General features: G+C 39.3%; 1 protein-coding gene across 6 annotated transcripts in view; it reads left to right on the top strand.

Annotated features, from left to right (window-relative positions):
• The window catches only part of LOC111251152 (FMRFamide receptor-like), a 97,183-nt gene that overhangs the window by 55,805 nt on the left and 22,807 nt on the right, over positions 1 to 18,571 (top strand). For 3 of the 6 annotated variants that reach the window (XM_086989978.1, XM_086989976.1, XM_086989977.1), the window contains exons 1-2: positions 13,446 to 13,558; positions 14,666 to 14,925. The exons of the other annotated variants lie outside the window; for them this stretch is intronic. The gene's annotated coding sequence lies outside the window, so the exon portion shown is untranslated. Of the gene's footprint in view, positions 1 to 13,445; positions 13,559 to 14,665; positions 14,926 to 18,571 lie in introns of those variants that run through there. 6 annotated transcript variants of the gene reach the window in all.

The raw sequence follows: 18,571 nt of genomic DNA, 5'->3' as shown, positions 1-18,571 counted from the left end.
GGAACAGCAACAAAAATACGACTACATTTGCACTTCATTATTTTGATAAAAACGCGGTCTTTGTGTGCGAATTTTTTTTGGAACGTTTATAAATTGTTTATAGACATTTCCGGTTTAAGCTTCCACCGCACCAATCGCACAGGAGTTGCTCAGGACCGTGTTTCGCTTCCGTGTGGTTGCGTTGCTGCCTGACGTACCTCAGAAGTTCTTTTGGAATACATACATAGCTGATTCTCTACCATTTGAGTTACAGACGATGAACATGACCTGGTATTGCAAAACCTTCGAATTTTGCAATAAACCTATGAGAACTGATTATTGTTTCCTATCATCTTTTTCTATGGAGACTACTACCGCAATACCAGAATCGCAGTATATATACGTTATGCTTAAGCTATCCATATCACTGAGAAATTCCGAGGCCGTTACCTAAGGAAAAAATCAAATGGCTCGAATAGAGGCACTAAAAATCAAATTGTTTTTGTTTTACTAGGTGTCTATAAGCTATCAGCTTATTTTGTTAGTAGAATTCGCTTACCGAGGACTTAGTGGGTTGACATTTTTTATTCATTCATAAACTGTTTATTCCTTAATTAACGCAAATATACCTATAACCCGCAGCGACAGCAAAATTCTTTTCCTGTCGTCCCAAAGCCGCGACCCATGTGAATCGGATCCTTCCGCGACCCGAAATGCAAAGCCGCTTTCCGCTATTCTCCTAAGACCCATATCGAAGTGCAGACATTTCCACCTACCGTATTTACTTTGCCGCCCGAAGATAGATGGCTTCGATCACGACGACTAAACTGACTTTCGGTGCAATAAAACATAATAGCACCGAATCGCGACTTTAGAGGTTTAAATCTGACTTCAATACTATACGCGTACTATAGTTGATCAGCTTACGAATCAAGGCCATAGACGCCCGTTGTGTACGCGGTAGAGAATGACAGCTTATTGTCAAGCGAGAAAATAAAATCTTGTTAGAAGATCTTTTTAACCAAATGAATAAACAGGTTTTCTGTTATTAACTCTTCGGATATGTGTATCTATCTCGTACTTTTACAAAGCAAAAATGTAATTCCAATAGCAAAATGAATGTCTATCCAGTCTGGAGTCGTGTCCCTCGATAGAGCGTCGGGCAAAATGAAACATGCCTAGCTTAACCAAACAACGTACAGACCGATCTCTAGACTTGACGGCTGATAATCCATACGTTTGCAGACGTATTGTACTTTCGAGTGTGGAAAGCTTTGCTAGTTGACCTTTTCATTTTTCATTATCAATTCTGATTACACCTACCGTAGGATGGCTTAAACTACTGCCTTATCGATAAATTTCCACTGGCTTCTATAAAATACGTTTGTCAACCAGGGTCATAGTCATGTACGATAGTCCCGGACGTGACCAGTGAACCTCAAAATTCCTGCTTTTTTATAGGCTATAAAGAGTTTAATCGTTATCCACGCTGTCACGAGGCAGATTTTGCTGCTTTACCAGTTACTTCTGACTCATCGACCTTTCGCTTTTCGGTAGTATAGCTATTGCCTATCCAGACAATTTTCGCCCAGCGAATAAGACGAAATGACCATAAATATTATTTCTTTCTTATCATATAGGAGCAGCAGACATCTAAATATGGTCTATTCTAGACGTATACGTGTATATATTTTGACCGAAACGCTTAAGATATCGATGACGAGAAACATATGCTTGCTTTCCAAGTACGATTTAGCATCGATCCTATCTCGATTTCGGCAGCCCCACAGAAACAAGCGCACGACTACGACGACACTGATCAGGGCTTACCAGTGCATAAATTTGATAATTATTTTTCTAGTGAAGGCTATATGCTTCATACTTCAGCATGTCTGCGTTGCTAATTACTGAATTGTTCGTTCATTTGTTTCATTAGCTTAAACATTTGCTGCAATTTTGTCCATTCAAGTGCTAAGAAAATTGTTCCCAGCGTAGCTCAGTTGCACGTACGTTCAGTTGGTTTTAGGCTCTGTCAAGGTGGGTAAGGTTGATGGTACGTAAAGGTAATTAAAGTAATGGAGAATTGAAACAAACAACATCATGGAATACATAATGAAAGCTTTATTAGGCCAGAAAGGGAAAGCTGTTTCAATTATACATGAGAACCTAACTCTGACCATACTATGTGCAGTAGAATATGTTTCGCACTATAAATGTACTATGCCAATTTAATTGTGTTCTAGGTAACGCGATATAATTTACTGCTATTGATCAACAATGATCCCTCTGGATTAAGGCAGCAAAGGGAAAATATAGCTTTAGAAAGAGCCGAGATTGATCATCATTTCAAGTCAGTGTACCTGTATGTTATTCATCATACGTTTGTTAAATGTACAGGATCTATTAGGAAAATCGATAGGACCATAACATTTTTCCAACTTTCAGATGGACAGTGTGACAAGTTCACATAAAACTAGCTCTTAGTGGGACATAGTTCATTATTGTAAGTGCTCAGTTGAAGTTTTCCGCTCTTCTTTGTTGGTACAACTTCAATAACTGGGCCTTGTTGAGTACACTTTTGCAGCTAAGGCACCCATACTGAAATGACTTATTTACAAAGGCTCCTATGGGAATTTCCCAAAAAAATAACAATGATAGTCACCGATCCTGTCAGGCTTAAAGGGTAAGGACACGTATGCTGTCCTGGAATGCATGATTATGCCATTTTTTTCAATTCGTTCTCATCTCAGTAGTAGGACAGCTTTCAAATTAAGAAGCGTTTTAAACTTTACACGAGAATAAAATTCGAATTATTATGCAATGTGACCAGTTGTTAGCTCGACTGTCTTGAGCTTCTCTCCGCACCAACTAGCAGTGTAGATCGGGTATAGAGCTTTTCTGCGAGCATAAGGGCGTTGGTGCTAGATAAGCATCTATTTAATCCGCTTGATGATTTGTATCCCGCAGGAAGAAACGAATTGTAGATTACTAATACATATTTTCTATTGACATTTTTTACCAAACCATTGAACTGATTTTATTAAACTAGCTAATAAAACAGATTTGGTGAAACGTCACTACGCCTACCCGCAGGCTGACGCAGGACTTAAGCTTTTGAATGTAGGAGGTTAGCTAACCAGTGATCATTTCAAAAGCGCGGACTTCTTTGTGTCAACAAAAATTAATGTTATCAAACCTGTGCTATGTCTAGACAGAGATCTAAAGAAAATCAATGTTCTTATTCAGATCTAGTTATAGATGAAAGACACAAACAGAGTATGAGTCGCGTGTTACAGACAAACATATCGCCCGATTGAAGGCCCAGATAGTTCCACGTATGCACAGACCCGCAAGGGCAATCAAGGAGCGAGCCGTCTTTGATTCGTCGTTCGCAGTAGCTGCAGCTAAAGCTTCGGGTGTTCAGTGAATTTCATGACACAAAGAGTTATAGGGAATATATCAGACCTAATCAGATAAACGTAAAGGTTAAAACTGCTAATGCTTTAAACCTCTCGTTGACGTTTCTGAATAGTAAACACCAATGACTCGTTACTCTTAATCCAAAACTCATATAAATGCAGTTGTTGGACCTAAAATAAATCGAAAAGGTTTATTCAGTTAGATCTGAAGACAACCAACACTCACAGTAGGTTAAGGGAAAAATGATACAAGTGGAAATTTTCAACACAACTTCAGTACTGTTAATTCAAGTACTTCGCTTATCTAGTCTAATTTGCTTTCCCTAGTTAAGAATAATGTTTTTGTGTAGGCACCAAATTAATCTGAAATTTATTTCTTTAGCAAATGGTTGACTCAGTGTCTATCGAGTATTCAATTTTAGCAAATAACTCGTCATTACAATATTAAAAACGTTTGTTAATTTTTTTTGCTCATAATAGAACACTAGGCTCGGATGATTTTGTGGTATATCTAACATGGACACAAGTGGCAGTAATTTTTACTGGTCCTATTTGATGTTGGACAATTCTTTTTTATACCTGTTACAGGTCATGGCATAAGATTGGCGTCTTTTTCTGACAGTTGTAAGTATTCATGTATAAGCATACTGGCAAAAGTGAGCCTCAGTACGATTATTTTCATTAGCATGACCCTTTAAGGGTAAAGGACAGCTTTATCCGTAGATAGTATGCCAACTTCCAATACATGTATGTATTTAGATCATAAAATTCTAAGTTACAAAGAGTGGCTACTAACTTAAACCGATTTGGCAAGCGGCTGTTAATGATCGCCCTGTAAATTTTGAAAGTTAATACGGAACGATCATTAACGTTGCCTACCATATACTGCTCATAACCGGGTAACATGCACATTTTGTATTACTTCGCCCAGAAAAAGATTATAGTCCTCATTTTATATATGGTTAGTCTTCATATATTTCTAGGTTGAAACAGTCACATCCTATATAAATTTAGAAATACAATATCAACTGTCGTCGCTTGTTATTACGTTACTTAATCGTTTTCCCCATCTACTATTATCTCTAATCAACTGCAAAAATTTCCTTATAATACAGGATATTGGAAATTAAGACGTTTTCATTCAACATTAAGATTAAGGCCTTTTGATATCCCATGCACCCAACACAAAAACAAAATCTACTTCTTTTTTAAAGCCTACGTTACCTCCTTATTATTTTGGATGTGACTCACTTATTTTCTAGGACGTAGATCCGTACTAACCATTGGAAAACAATGGACGACTGTTGAGAAACGTTCAGTTCCGGGTGGTTGAGCCTGCTTCAACCGAGCCTACCACGCAGGACTAAACTCAATTTTTTTTTTCACTCCAAACCAACCCAGATTTTCATTTAATAGTTCCACATGCCGCCGGATAAATTCACTGTTATGCCATCAAATGCTCGTATTTATCTTAAGCAGTGTCCGCAAGCTCCATACTCAACGAGAACGAATCTGCGCAGCGTATGTTAAACCAGATGTTACTTCAAATATCTTCTTACAAGTGCCATGTACCTTATTTCCGCCAGTTAGATTTTCGTTTCTTTTACCTTATATAATTTATCGAAGCAGAAAGAGGTTGCCCGTTTATTTAGATTATGGTCAGCATGTATAACGATTGCTTACTACTCTATCGAGTTTTTTTTATTACAGCAGTATAATAGAAGTCCAAATGTGCTTTCGCATCATCTTTAGTCGTCTGAAACTTTTTGATAATACCCAGTTACATGTAATTGTCGTGACTCGTATTACTATCGGCCTTTTGGTCGACGAAATCTGCGAGATTTTCCAACGAGGCCATCCGATAAGCTGTAAAACGTTTCGAGTTTTACGCCTGGTACTACCATTAGGTACTGTATGGTAGACGCATGGTTCCCAACAGGAAACGAACCGTGAGCCTGTGCCTCGGCTGGAACCTAGACCACAACGTGTGCTTAACATTAGCGGTAAAATACTAAGTTATCACAGGGATTATAGGACAATATCTGGAAATAATAAACTGTCTTCAGGAGAACAGTAAAAACGGCATAGTAAGTGAGCACTAGATTTGGTATAGGTTATCGTAGCACAGCCATGATCCGTTTTGTGGTTGGATGTTTAAACGATTATGTAGACAGACCATTTGCATATACTCAGGACTGGTAGAAGGTTATGATTAGTGCGTAGAAAAGTAACATGTTTCTATCAGAATATTATTATAGCGGAAAACGCCAAAAATCCTAGGGTGGGCTGGGATCATACATTTATAATTAATAAAAAAAATATCCTTATGAAAAAATTGAAACAGAGCATCTTAAAAATATACTTAAAAGAACAGTACTTTCCACAGGAAGAATCCACATTAATAAAAAAAAAAAATAAAATTTTTAAAATATCCTCTACAGTTCTTCTTATTTATGATTCTATTCGGACATACAGCCTAAAGATACTTTCGAAATTTGCGAAATCGTCTATGGTAACAGCAATTCAGATATATGTAAATGCTAATTTTTTATTACTATTTAGAAACAATAAGACGTGAAAAATCAACTGAAACGTATGTTGATAAAACACAGTTCGTCACAATCTACTGCACTCTTTTTTTCTTTAACTTGGGTCTGCTTATATGTCTACTCAAGTTAGCTAATGCGATGACGTGCCGTGAAGGCGTCAAATGTTTTTCTCATATATTTATGTATGTGTGTAATTCAATAACAGACCATTCTTGCAACAATTACAAATTTAAGTAACCACTTTACTTATGTTCGAAAATCGAACGCTAAAAACGTTGTTTTCCAAAAGCCTGCTCGTATGTAGTTTGAATTATTAGTTTAAAAAACATGTTAGATTTATTTGCGAGTTTTGCTACGCGCCTAATGGTTGTAAATTTCCTGTGATACGGTAGCGTGCTGCGTATATTACATCAGCCTATGACCAGTACGGGTTCGATCGGTGCTACCTTTATTTATAAATATGGTTCTTCATCTATAGGAGGCACCAGCATTATGAGTCAATATTCCATTGATGACATTTTACCTTTTGATCGGTGGAGCAATATAAACCATGGAACCTACTTTGCTATCCGGTTAATTCTACCGCCCGGTGGTACGTACCCATCGTCCTGTCATCGGTGCAACCTTATCCGTACTGAAAAAATTACTGATGCAGCTAAATCCAGAGTCTCTGCCAGATCTTGTCCGCTCCCGTAAATCTGATGCTACGTCTCTCGATCGCCTTTCCGCGATTAAGGTGTCAAGCCATTTGGGAGGAATGAAAATACTCGAAATAATAGTTCTCCTTAGTGCGACGAGCAAAACCCTGAACTTTTGAATATAGATGTAGATAGAACAAAATCGCAGCTGTTGCGGCCATCCACCGTTCTGTACGCTCTTATACTGTGCCATGGCTAGATAACTCAGTGGTATTATTACTTTTAAAAGGGGACATCTCAATCCAGTCGAAAAATACTACCGCCGCAATTCAAGATTTTACCCTACCTAAATGATATTGACACACAAGACATTCTTCTTATTTCAGTTGAAAAGGTACACCAACTGTGGTGAGCTGCAAGGAAATCACTTGATCCGAAGCTCAATATATATCAAATATCGGGATTTTTACATATGTTCGAGCTCCTTTTATGTATAAATCCATACATGTTTCCCACTGTGACTATACGCCAATATAAGAATCACATAAATAGCTACTCTTCAGTTTCGGAGCGCCCTGAATAAGGCTTGTGGGTGATTCATTTGAAGAATTTATATTTACTGCGTGACGTCGTTAACCTTTTCTATCTTTAGAATGAAGGCCAGTGTTATACTGAAAATGATTGGCTATTTTCCTTACAATTACTCTGATCGCTAGTAGCGTTCTAGTTTGAGCGTGGCGATCTGCTCAGTGAGCAGAAATTATGACGTGGAGCGGCACAAGCGAACGTGAAACTAACCAATAATAACACGTGTGTAATGCCTGTTTAAGGGCTAATGGTATAACATTGATTAAAAAAGTAGTCAACGAAGAATGAACTGCAATTTGATGAACCAGTCAAAGCTTCCATTGCCTAACAATCAATATTCTTCTATGAGTTCATCTCTCATGACTGTTTGCGATTGGATCCCAATGAGCGTTTGAAACAAGGCCTCGTGCTCATTAGATAAAAAAAAAACACTCTTTGCGCGCACAGCAATAGGCCTGTTTATTATTTTGTATGAACAAAAGTCCGCCTATAAAACGTAGAACAAAGGCAAATCTATGTCACGCCTCGAAGTCGTCCACCCGCAAACGATAGAAGACCGAATAACGTTATATATTTCAATTAAAGTAACAAAATAAACTAGAAACGGAGCCAGTTGTGGTTGGCAAACCAGCACCCCGGGGCAGCGATCGTGGATTCTCGTCATAGAAGAAAAGCCAATTATCGTATACACTTCGCATTTTGTGGAACTCAACTGCGGCGCGACTGCCTGTTTAGACAAACTTTTACCTAGAACAGGCAAAGGCCGATGCTTCAAACCCGAGCAATGGTAGGCAATGTGTAATTAAATAAAACTAACGCATACGTAATATGGCCCGCAGATATGGGCTGGGAGGTTTTCGGAAGAAGTAACAATTTTTGTATTTCATGAACTATAACCTGTCAGGAATAGTTGTTCAAGTTAAATATAAGAAAAGTAATCATCTATTATATACATATTCTTTTAACAAGCAGCTTATAGAACCTTTCTACCTTTCACTTTGGCATACGACACCGATATCTGACAACTGAACCCCAATGCGCAGATTATTGAAGTAAAACAATACGTCCGACTCACATTATGATGACATTTAGTCATGGGGCACTTGAATTAGAAAACCTAAAACTAGCCTGAAGCAAACTTTTCCACTACGGTTCAAAACCTAGACATCGAAAACCTGTGCGCGTGATACCGATCCATATGATATTTATATGATATAGTTCTGTATCATGCCTGAGAGTCTGTAACACCCTGACCGTCACGCTACGCAGTTCGTCCTGGCTGACAGCTGTCAATACTTGCCGAAAACAAACCATCGATTTTCTACATTTATCTCTGTAACTGCACCGTGGAATTTCGGCGACCGTTTGTGCCTAACCTTTGGCGCCAATTACGTCCAGATTATAGTGGCACTTAGGCGTCAATCGAAATATGCTTTGCAGTATCGATTCATTCCCTTTATAGTCGGGTACCGCAGAGATGCCCATTGAATAAAGCTAAAAGCGAAATAAGCAGATCTGGACGTCCGGTGGCACGCCCAACAACGCACGGCAGCTGTAGATAGTATCGAAGTACTAATATGGGCTGTACATTATAGAGGTCAATCAACAACATCTAACGGCAGTGTAATATAAAATGTCCGATTGTAAAATTATTAAACTTTAAAAGACTAACAATTTTATTGGATAGCAAAATCGAGGAGAAACAATTGACTACAAATGAATCTGTGAGTCTCGGAAAATGATTGTTTCAACTCGTTGAACGCTGATGAAGTCAGCGTCTCGTGAGGTTTTTATTTAGATCAACAATAATCCAGATTGGTACTCTCATGTTTTAACTATATGATCAGACATACTATGCTAGTTTACACGGAAAGTTCGTAACTAGTTTAGCCTCTTTTAGTAGCCAGTATTTATGTTGTTGCCAAACTACTATTTATCTAATTACTATTTAATTGCGATCTTAGACGTGTGCCTTCTTGTGTTTGCTTTACTTTCTGTGTCAGTTTTTGTTGTATTCATACATTTTCCGCTTTACTTTTTGACTATAATTTCGATTATGATGAGGTGCGTTGGCCAAGAACTGAAACCGTACATACCCGGACGTGCGCAGACTAACACGTGTCTTCATTGATGTCTCTTTAACCAGTCACCTATGGTAAGACATTCTTAGATGATGTGGGCTTCTCGATCTGATCAAGTCGAGTGCAGAATAAACAAGAAAATAAAGGAAATCTTACAAAACACTACCTGATAGCTTTCTGGAAATAATATACCCGTCTCGCTGTGACGACGCGAGTTACCCCGAAGACAAATGCTCCAGCTGGTACTCTTACTGGAAAGGATACGGTTCGAATCACAACCGGTCACGATCCAAAAAGAAAACAACATGAGCGAGTGATTATGAAGTTCTGGGTACGAAAAATGAACGGACGTAGGGTGTTCTTAACGAGATAGGTCGACGAAAAGGACCTGAAAACTTGGAAGGTCATGAGTAAAGCACAAATTACGGTTTTGCTTGAAGCTTGCGTCGCCTATTCGTAACCATTCGAAGCACATACTTAATCTGACTTCAAGTCCGCAGGTGTGAGCAACGAACGTTGGCTGATACCGAGGCAGGGAAGAAGAGACACGAAAATGTCGTCTCGTGCAAACCGACGATAGTGAGAAAATGTTCAAGCCATTCTAATTTTCTTTGCAGAATTATGATAGAAGGTGCCGGCTATCGAGCCAATCAGCGAACTGCTCGAAACAACTTGGGAATAATACGCACGAATAAACAAACAAACAAATGGGGATAAAGATCAACAGAACTGATGATGTGTGGTACTTCGCCTAGCGAACTCTGCTACGGCCCCGACTCGCTTTGTTTTTAACGGCATAGTCTCCGATTCAACACTCCGAAGAGTGTTGAATACACACAACGGTCCATAATAAGAGTTAACCGTTGTATTAGTGATTGGCAAATGAGCATAATTGGAAAGTGTCGTGCTAGTCGTCTAAACGTGTACAAAAAGTAGGTTCTGATTCTATTAAATAGGAGGACACCTGTTTGTTATAGGCAAAGTCAATTCTAGAAAACGTTATCAGTGCTCTTTCTTTCTATACGACGTATATGAGGAAATAGAGATAAAGATAGGAATCCTCTTCTCGCTAGCTACGAATGCTACATCATCCTGCCGGCTTCAGATTCACTACTTCCCAATGATAAATTCTTTGAGATATAATTTGGATCACACTAATAGAACACAAATAGGGCGGTAAAATTCTGGGTATTTTCCATCGTAACCAAATAGATTTGGATATATAGTTGGGAAAACGTTGAATCGGTATTTAAGTTATGCAAAAGTATATTAAACTTGAGCTAAACTTCAAGCGTGAAAGACTAATCGTCATAGATCGTCGTAATACGGTTTGATATTTGGGGCTTTATTTTATATACAACTTAAAGAGTAATATTACCAATAAGAATGCAGATTAGATTGGGACCTTGAAGTGTTTTGAAGCGCGAGGTCTTTGTTATACAGAATATAATCACCTAAGTAATAGGTTGCAGCCGACTCAAGGAAGGATAAGGTTCACGGCATGCGTAACGCTCTCATAGTAGGAGCTCTGCGGCTCACCAAGGAATTGGCGTAAAATAAACAATGACCGCTGAGAGAAGCTGGAGGTGGAGATTTTGGCTAGACAGCTCCGCTGGGGCCTCTTTTACCGTACTGCCGTTCCTCATTGACTTTCGGTGAAATGCCTGCTAGCTGGGGCGCTCCCATAAGATTTCGTATTAGGATGTTAGCATACGTAGAAAGAGCGAAGGCAAGGGACATCGACGTAGAGATAGTCAACATTATCTAGAAAATTAAGCCAGCCCGCTTTTCTGAAGCTTTTGAACAGAGGATGTTACGCCTATTTTTAGATTGATAAATAGAGATAGAATATATTAATGCGCACATCGGACGTCGAATAAGCATTCATCACAACGGATTCATAAAAACACGTCTACCCTGGCTGTTGAGTTTTGTTGTGCGTATAATTGACACAATTGCTGAGGCTTGTCGGCGTCAGCGAGCTTTTCGACAGCACTACTCAACCTGAAACAATGGTATCAATTGTAGGGCTTTCTCCTTATGTTCCCAATGGGGGCAAAGCTCTACCAGCAGCCAGCTCGTTTCCTCTGTTTCTTCTATCTTTCTTCGAGAAATAAAAAACTGTTTGAAAATGTGCATTTCAACAGCAAAAATGAGTGTGTTCTGCGTCTAAACGTCTGTATAAGTATGTATTTGTCATTCGGTGGATTGACCTTACAGCATCTGCCCTTTGCAGTGGGCAAAATGCCTCATTCAACAAATCCTTCGGACTTAAACAGCCCTTAATGCAACACAGCGAGGCGGCCTAAGAAATCTCATCATATATTGACTTACGCGTCAATGATAGCTGACGCCCTTCATCAATATAGTACAATAGCTGAATGATCAGTGCATGCTTATGAAACTCTGAAATAGAACAATTAAGACCTCTAGTATTATCTAGGCTAAACTTTTCACAACGGTAAGTGGGTCGATTTGACACACGTTGAGATTGCCTGACCTCCTTTCACACAAGTTATCCGAATTTTTCCGGAGTATGAGACGAGAATTGTAGAAATATAGCCGGTTAAAGTGTTCGTCTAATTAGAGTTAAAGCGGTATCTGTTCGTTCACAGCTATTAAAGATGTGTAGTAGCAGAGTACATAAGTCACCGACATTCTTCGATATTTTCGTTCCCACTTGTCTGTCTTGTTAGCAAAGCAACGCAACCCAAAGCACGCATGGACGTGTACTTCTTACTGGTGTAGGATACTGTCGAAACTAGAAATAAAGAAAGAAAGGTCAAAATAAACCCCTACCGATTAGAAGATCGTCTATCGTTTGTATCAGTTCATCTTCGCCCTCGCTTCTGTTATCGTGCATCGCCACTCAATGCACTATCAGAAGAAAAGAGAAAGTCACCTCTCATCGTCACAATCGGATGTTAGTTAGTATTGCCACTGCTTCTTGTGCGAGACGTACGTGCGCATGACAACATTTAACTGGCAATCTACCGTATTCTGTATTTCTAACGGCAGCAGACATATCACATAGGCGCCATAACTCATCATCTAGGCAATCGCATTTAATCCGCCTCAGATATCTTAACGCTCTCTAGCCACATATCGTGCCCTCGTCACGGTACAGAGTAAAAAAATGTTGAGTTTCACGTTAGGCTGCGGACGACCTGCAAGCGGGATGGTTATGCAAAATGACCTGTGGTACGTGGAAGCGGAAACGGGTCTGCGTGGCAAATTCGTATTTCTTTCGATGCGGTATCGTAATGATTATAAAGAACAAGAGTGCTGGTCACCGCCCGTTCAAATTTAACATTGGCAGATAATGATAAATAATCATAAACAAAGAAAGAGAAGCCGAAAAGGGTAATACCTGGTGGAGCTGCTGATACGGTTATTCTGTTTCTTCAAAGAAACTCCGAAAAGATCCGACAAGACTCTTTCGCGATCTCGATAGCGAGGCATGATTCTGATAACGTTTCCACGTGAAGAGACAGCTGCGGATCAACTCGAAGCAATAAATATAGTTCGTATGAATCATGTACATCTATGTTCATCTACACATATTGCGAGACAAATGGAAAAGTCGGTTCACAAGAGTAGATATGAATAAGGAGACGGCTAACCGCATTAAAGGGCACGTTATCAAAATATCCACGGTCTCGTGCCCTTTAGTTGGCCAGCACAAAGCACACAGAGGATATTGTAGCACCCGTAAGATGTTGTAGTCGGCAAACGTACAGAATGTGTCGCAGCATTCTCTAAACAATTAATTATGATCTTTTCGTTTGTTCAAGTGATGATTAGTGAAGTTTCGTACTACGTACCTAATTCTTAATCTATATATGTAGATATACATATGTATATATGGTAGTCAATGTTGTTTGACCCCGCAAGTGTTTATATGACCCTTGAGACTTCGCGCGCTCGAGGTGCGATCACGCACGTCTATGCTTTCCCCAGCATATTTCGGACGGCATAAAATTGAGCAAAAGCGCCCATTAAGTCATGAACCACACATGTTCCCATAGCAAATACATGTCTCTGTGGATAACTAGCAACGCAAACCTTCGGCAACTGTTTATGGTGGCAGTATTCGATGATTCAGAGAATGTCGATCCCACGAAGAGCACGAATGAACTTTGTGCTTAGTGGTCTTTATATAGTATATACGTAGCTCCCTCCGGCTAGTCTTTATAAAAGATGTCTCCATAGTCGGAAAACCTACAGTAATATAAGCGGAGATTTGATAATCCGTTTCAACGTGAAGGAGTGTTATTCACTTAATGTCTCTATCGCTTACAGTGGTAAGAAAAGATTGACTTATTACTGTGATTACATTAATGTGTTGCAAAATAATAGTACAAATCTCTATTTCCATTAGAAAGACTAGATCCTGCCATCTGCTCTGTGTTATATAATCCTCTGTGAGCTAAAGGTATGCTTATGTAAAGGGTATTAATGTATTAAACCAATCTAATTGGGTCAACTCGCAATACATATTAAATTCAATGTGTATTAGGCTTATTTTTATAGATATTTCATAAATGAATATGTATTACGGGTATCATATCACCCTATATCAGCATAGATCGTCAACGTACCCTAGACCTAATAAACAACAAAAGCGACGTTCATCCACTATAAAGGCCTGTTTTGTGACCTTCACCGTCTTGCTTTGGCCATGTGGACAATGCATTGATGAGATAGGGACTCACCGCCTGAAGACAAGCTGAATGTTTGTACTTCCTAGTGTCTCTAGCTTACTCCATGCCTAGAAGGACAAAAGAATTATTTTGAGTGCGTGCACAAGCAAAAAAAAGATGTAGACCGTGTATGAAAGAAATATCTACTCTCTAAAAACGCTTTGTGTGTGGTGCCTTTAAGCTTATTAAATCAGCTGTACTTGCTGGCCAATAGCTTTTCCAACAGGTTTATGTATGTCCGGTGAAAAGGCTATGTTTGTCGTAATGTTAGATCAACGTCTTCTATTAAGCGAAAACAGATTTGGATTTAGCAAGCATTATTTTCTAATTACTAAAAGGTTACGCATGTATATATATATATATATATATATATATATATATATATAGACATGCTCACAGTTGACAGTCTAAACTTGAGTTACTTTAGTTTCTCTTGGAGGAATGATGGCAGCGTAAGAGCTCGTCGTTTTCCTCATAATATCCATCATGATTGGTAACATTATGACGTACTGGTAGTTTATATGTCCTACAGTTACAGCTGATCTTCGTCGGCGTCAAGCGTGTCCTATAGCCAACCGTAGTTATTTATAACACCTGTTATGACCTCAATCGATAATCTCTCTAAGAAATAAAATACAATACAATGTAATGTTTTCGTAAAGACATGATATACTGTTGTAACCTTCGCTCATGGTCGTCCGCTTTCAGCGTTACACGTCAATAGTGTCACTATGTACGTATAGGCACAACAAACAGAGTTACCTCATTTATGTGGTACGCTCTAAATACGAAGACGGCTTACCGTGAGATACGTACCCTCGATGTGGCAAGAAGAAATAAACGATACGATCGATTAAAAGTTTTATTTTCATCAATTTTTCTCCGCTAACGACGACTCCAGCCAGTCTCTCCTACACTAAAATGCCCTACTTACGGCTTCTAAAAACCACTACTGCCATCATTCTCGAGTAAGTATGCTAGTCTAACTAACTTTTTCATCCTTCTAGGACAATAAAGCCTTTCCCTTCCGTTTAATGGCTTCGAAAATATCCGAAAAGATTTGCCGATAGTCCACACACTTCTACTTTTTATAGTTAGATATTAAATAGTCTGCTGCGTATTCGGAAGCGTCGATGGCACTCTGATTGCAAATCGAGAGAAATGGATCTAATTTAGATCACTTTCGTAGGAGAAGACGATCTGCCTATCGTTTCCAACAGGGCCAATCTGTACATATATATATATATATATATATATATATATATATATGTATGTATTTTTCTTCCTAGCATCTTCCCGGATTGATTGTATCGTGCCTATACTTAGACTTAAGTCATGCGTGACGCATGTTCATTAAGTACTTGATAAGAGGAGCGTATCGCACTTTAAGTAAGAGCCACGGCTGTAGCAATTCGTTTTCATTAATGCAAGTTTTGCTAGCCCAGCGCTCCCTCTACCATCTCATGGCCTCGGCCAATATTATTCCCACTATTAAGTTACACAGACAGAGTTCTACTACCCGCGTGGTTGCGGGCTGGAAACGTTTATCGCTTGGGGTTTAACCTAGCCTTAGCCTTTCGGTGGATCCACGCAGAAGTTCGACTACATCCATGTCTTCGATTACTCAACGAAAACGAGCGAGGTCGCTCGTCGCCTTCATTAGTGGTAGCTTTGCTTCACTTTTGATCTTAAGCTGCCGGCAGTGACGTCGGAGGCGGGACCCAGCGTTACTTTGCAGTTATCCTTTCTCGAAAATGGTCCATTCGATCTTCGCTGTTTTTTTAGTGCTATTAGTCTTTATGGTATATTCGGCTCTTGGAAGTTAACGCGCCTTGCAGACCCACTGCATGATCAATTTTTGTCACATACAGCATATCTCCTTCTGCCTCATCGCGCCTGGACGATGAATCCAGTTTTTGTGCCGTCGATGGTTAAAAAAGCTAATAGCGACATAGGCGTTTACGGACATTCATCGTCTAGATATCTGCCTATGTGTGTTCTTACGAGATTTTTGTCTACCATGTACGTGCACGCGAAGCCATTTCGCCGTCAAAGCTTTATCCTTGTATCCTAAGGCATCTAAAACTATCGCGTGCTAAATGGCAGTCGGAGGTCGTTGAAAAATTCTGAGTTTCTAAGCGACAGCAGCTGTATCAAACGTTTACCTTAGCAGTTTACCACCGCCTATCTATACCTAATCTCTCTACGTAGCATCTCTTATTGTCGTTGCCCCTGTGGCTAGTTTTTCGTTTGGTTGTCTTATCCAGCAAGATTTTTGCATCATTCATCTGTGACTATTATCGTTGGCTTCGCTGTTTTTGCCCTTTCTGCTGGCGACTGTGTGGCCGTAGGGATAAAATGCGTTAGGCCTTACGAAACACAGGACGACACGACACAAGACGCAAAGAACATCTTCGCGCAAAATCATATATCCCAGGTGTGTTGCGCTTAGTACGGCGACACCTCATGCACCAGGATGCTAACTCGTTTGTTTTTTGCTGAGTCGATCAATGATTTATAGTAACTTTGCCAACTCTGTCAGTCGGATTAAGATTAAGTCGGTCCGTTTTTCAGGAACTATTGATAATGTTTACCATTTACCTTTGCCAATTTTTTGCTGGCAACACATTTTCACTCAGCCACGCGGTTCAGCCTTATCACCTGCGTGTTGAGTTGCAAAAACAGCCTTCACAAGGAGCAGTTACGCGTTACTTATTCATTTAAATTGCATATTTTGTATAACAGTGGTTGTACCGTACATATCTGCTCGATATGGGCATAGCTAAAGCGAATCTGAATTTGTCCTGCAAATCGAGGGTTCACAATAACGTTTTCACAGGGAAACTCACTTACTCTAATTTGTTGCTAGTTCTTTTGTCTTTAATTTACAATAAGCCAAAAATCTGACTCATATGCGGTATATATATATAATAAGAATATATTTTGGTACTTTGATTTGTACGTCTCCGTGTCAGATATCCCCGATATCGGTGTTAGACTTTCTATATTAAGCTGTCATAGGAACTGTCATTTGTTCATGAAAGCAATATAATGATGCGTATTTTTATTTAACGTACGTATTAGAACATAGGTGCACGAGCGTGTTGCTTTTGGCAGCTGCTATGGCTTATATCCAAGTGAGCCTATTATCTAGGCCTTAAATTCATAAGGATGTTGGACAACACGCGGATTCGAAATCCGTCTGCCGAATGATTCTCGGCAATGACACACTTGTCATCCATCTGCAGTAATAAGATGGTTATTAAGTTTGATTTATTTGAAGATTAATGTCACCCTGTCTCTCAACGCGTAAACCTAACATATACATTTGTTGGCTATTTTTGAGCTACTACACGGCTTCCTACGAATTTACCGTCAAAGTATTTGAAATTTAGCTACCTTTATAGTGTACCACAATGCAAAGCGGTGGCGTAGCTTGAATAGTATCCTAGACTGAAAGCCGTCGTGGCACGATACAAAAAAAAAGTCGTAAGTGAAAAAAAAAATGCCATAAAACGGACCGTATGCTTTTAAAGAAGAATTGTGATTTTCTGTGGAAAAGTCTATATGCATTATACAGCGGGGAAATAGTTTACTTACTACCAACTATTAATGTAAATATTGGACGAGTTTGCAAGAATTTAAATTTGCAGAGCACTTCGGAAATACTTATAGGATCCATAGGGACACAGTACAAAATTTTACTTTGAACCAGAAGCAAAACGGAAACAGCCTATATGCATCTAGTTTATCTATTTTCAAGTACAATCACTATCTTATTATACAGTCAATATATAAATCTGCCGCCTGACAAAGAAGTAAATAAATGGTGATAACAATGAAAGGGCAAAAAAGGGAGAGTGAGAAAGGCACTGATCGTCAGTTAAATTTTTTGTATGCTGATTAGTTTCAATTTTGCTGAACGCACGGCGTTGTCCGAGTGGTACCCTGTCAAACATTCCCTTATTGAATAAACAGGTCATTCTTCTCGCAGTCAGAGTGGAGCCTATCTACGTAAGGCAGTATTTCGGCTCTATCGGACCAGTCGAAAACCATGACCGTTGTACGGCAGGTGCTTATGTGTTACTGCTGCTGTTGACGTCATGACATGTTCACGACGTTAAAAAACATTTTCATGCAGTAGTGTAGGGAAGATACGCTTTTAAAATAAGATAAGAACTTTTTGATCGGGAAGTTTTACGATAAGTCCAAGGCAAAAAATATCCCGCTTTTTATCTAGTCAGTCTAAGACTCACAATATCCTAAGTACGACAAAGGCCTTCTCTTCCACGAAGGCTATCTGTCGGTTAATCTTTGTCAAAAGGCGCACCCGCTTGTATTGGAAGCCATCCAGAGCTGGTCAGTCGGGAACTGTGTCCTGATTTGAAGCAGACTGCATCACACGCGGTATTATATTATATATTGTTTTCGAGTATTTAGAGTAAGTTTCCAGAGTCAACGCATCGCCAACTTGCCATAACTTTCCACAGAGTTCCAGATTAAAAGGTGCCTCAAAGTGAGAGCCAGTGGCGTTCATACATTAACCGCTAAAAGTATGACCTTCTACGTTGACCTTTATCTGAAGTAGAAAGCGAATAGATTACGGTAATATAT

Source organism: Varroa destructor, unplaced genomic scaffold (assembly GCF_002443255.2).
Source record: "Varroa destructor unplaced genomic scaffold, Vdes_3.0 BEIS01000005.1, whole genome shotgun sequence".
In the NCBI taxonomy this organism is placed as follows: domain Eukaryota; kingdom Metazoa; phylum Arthropoda; class Arachnida; order Mesostigmata; family Varroidae; genus Varroa; species Varroa destructor.
Note: the sequence above shows the minus strand (reverse complement) of the source record. Positions and strands in the feature narration are given on the sequence as shown.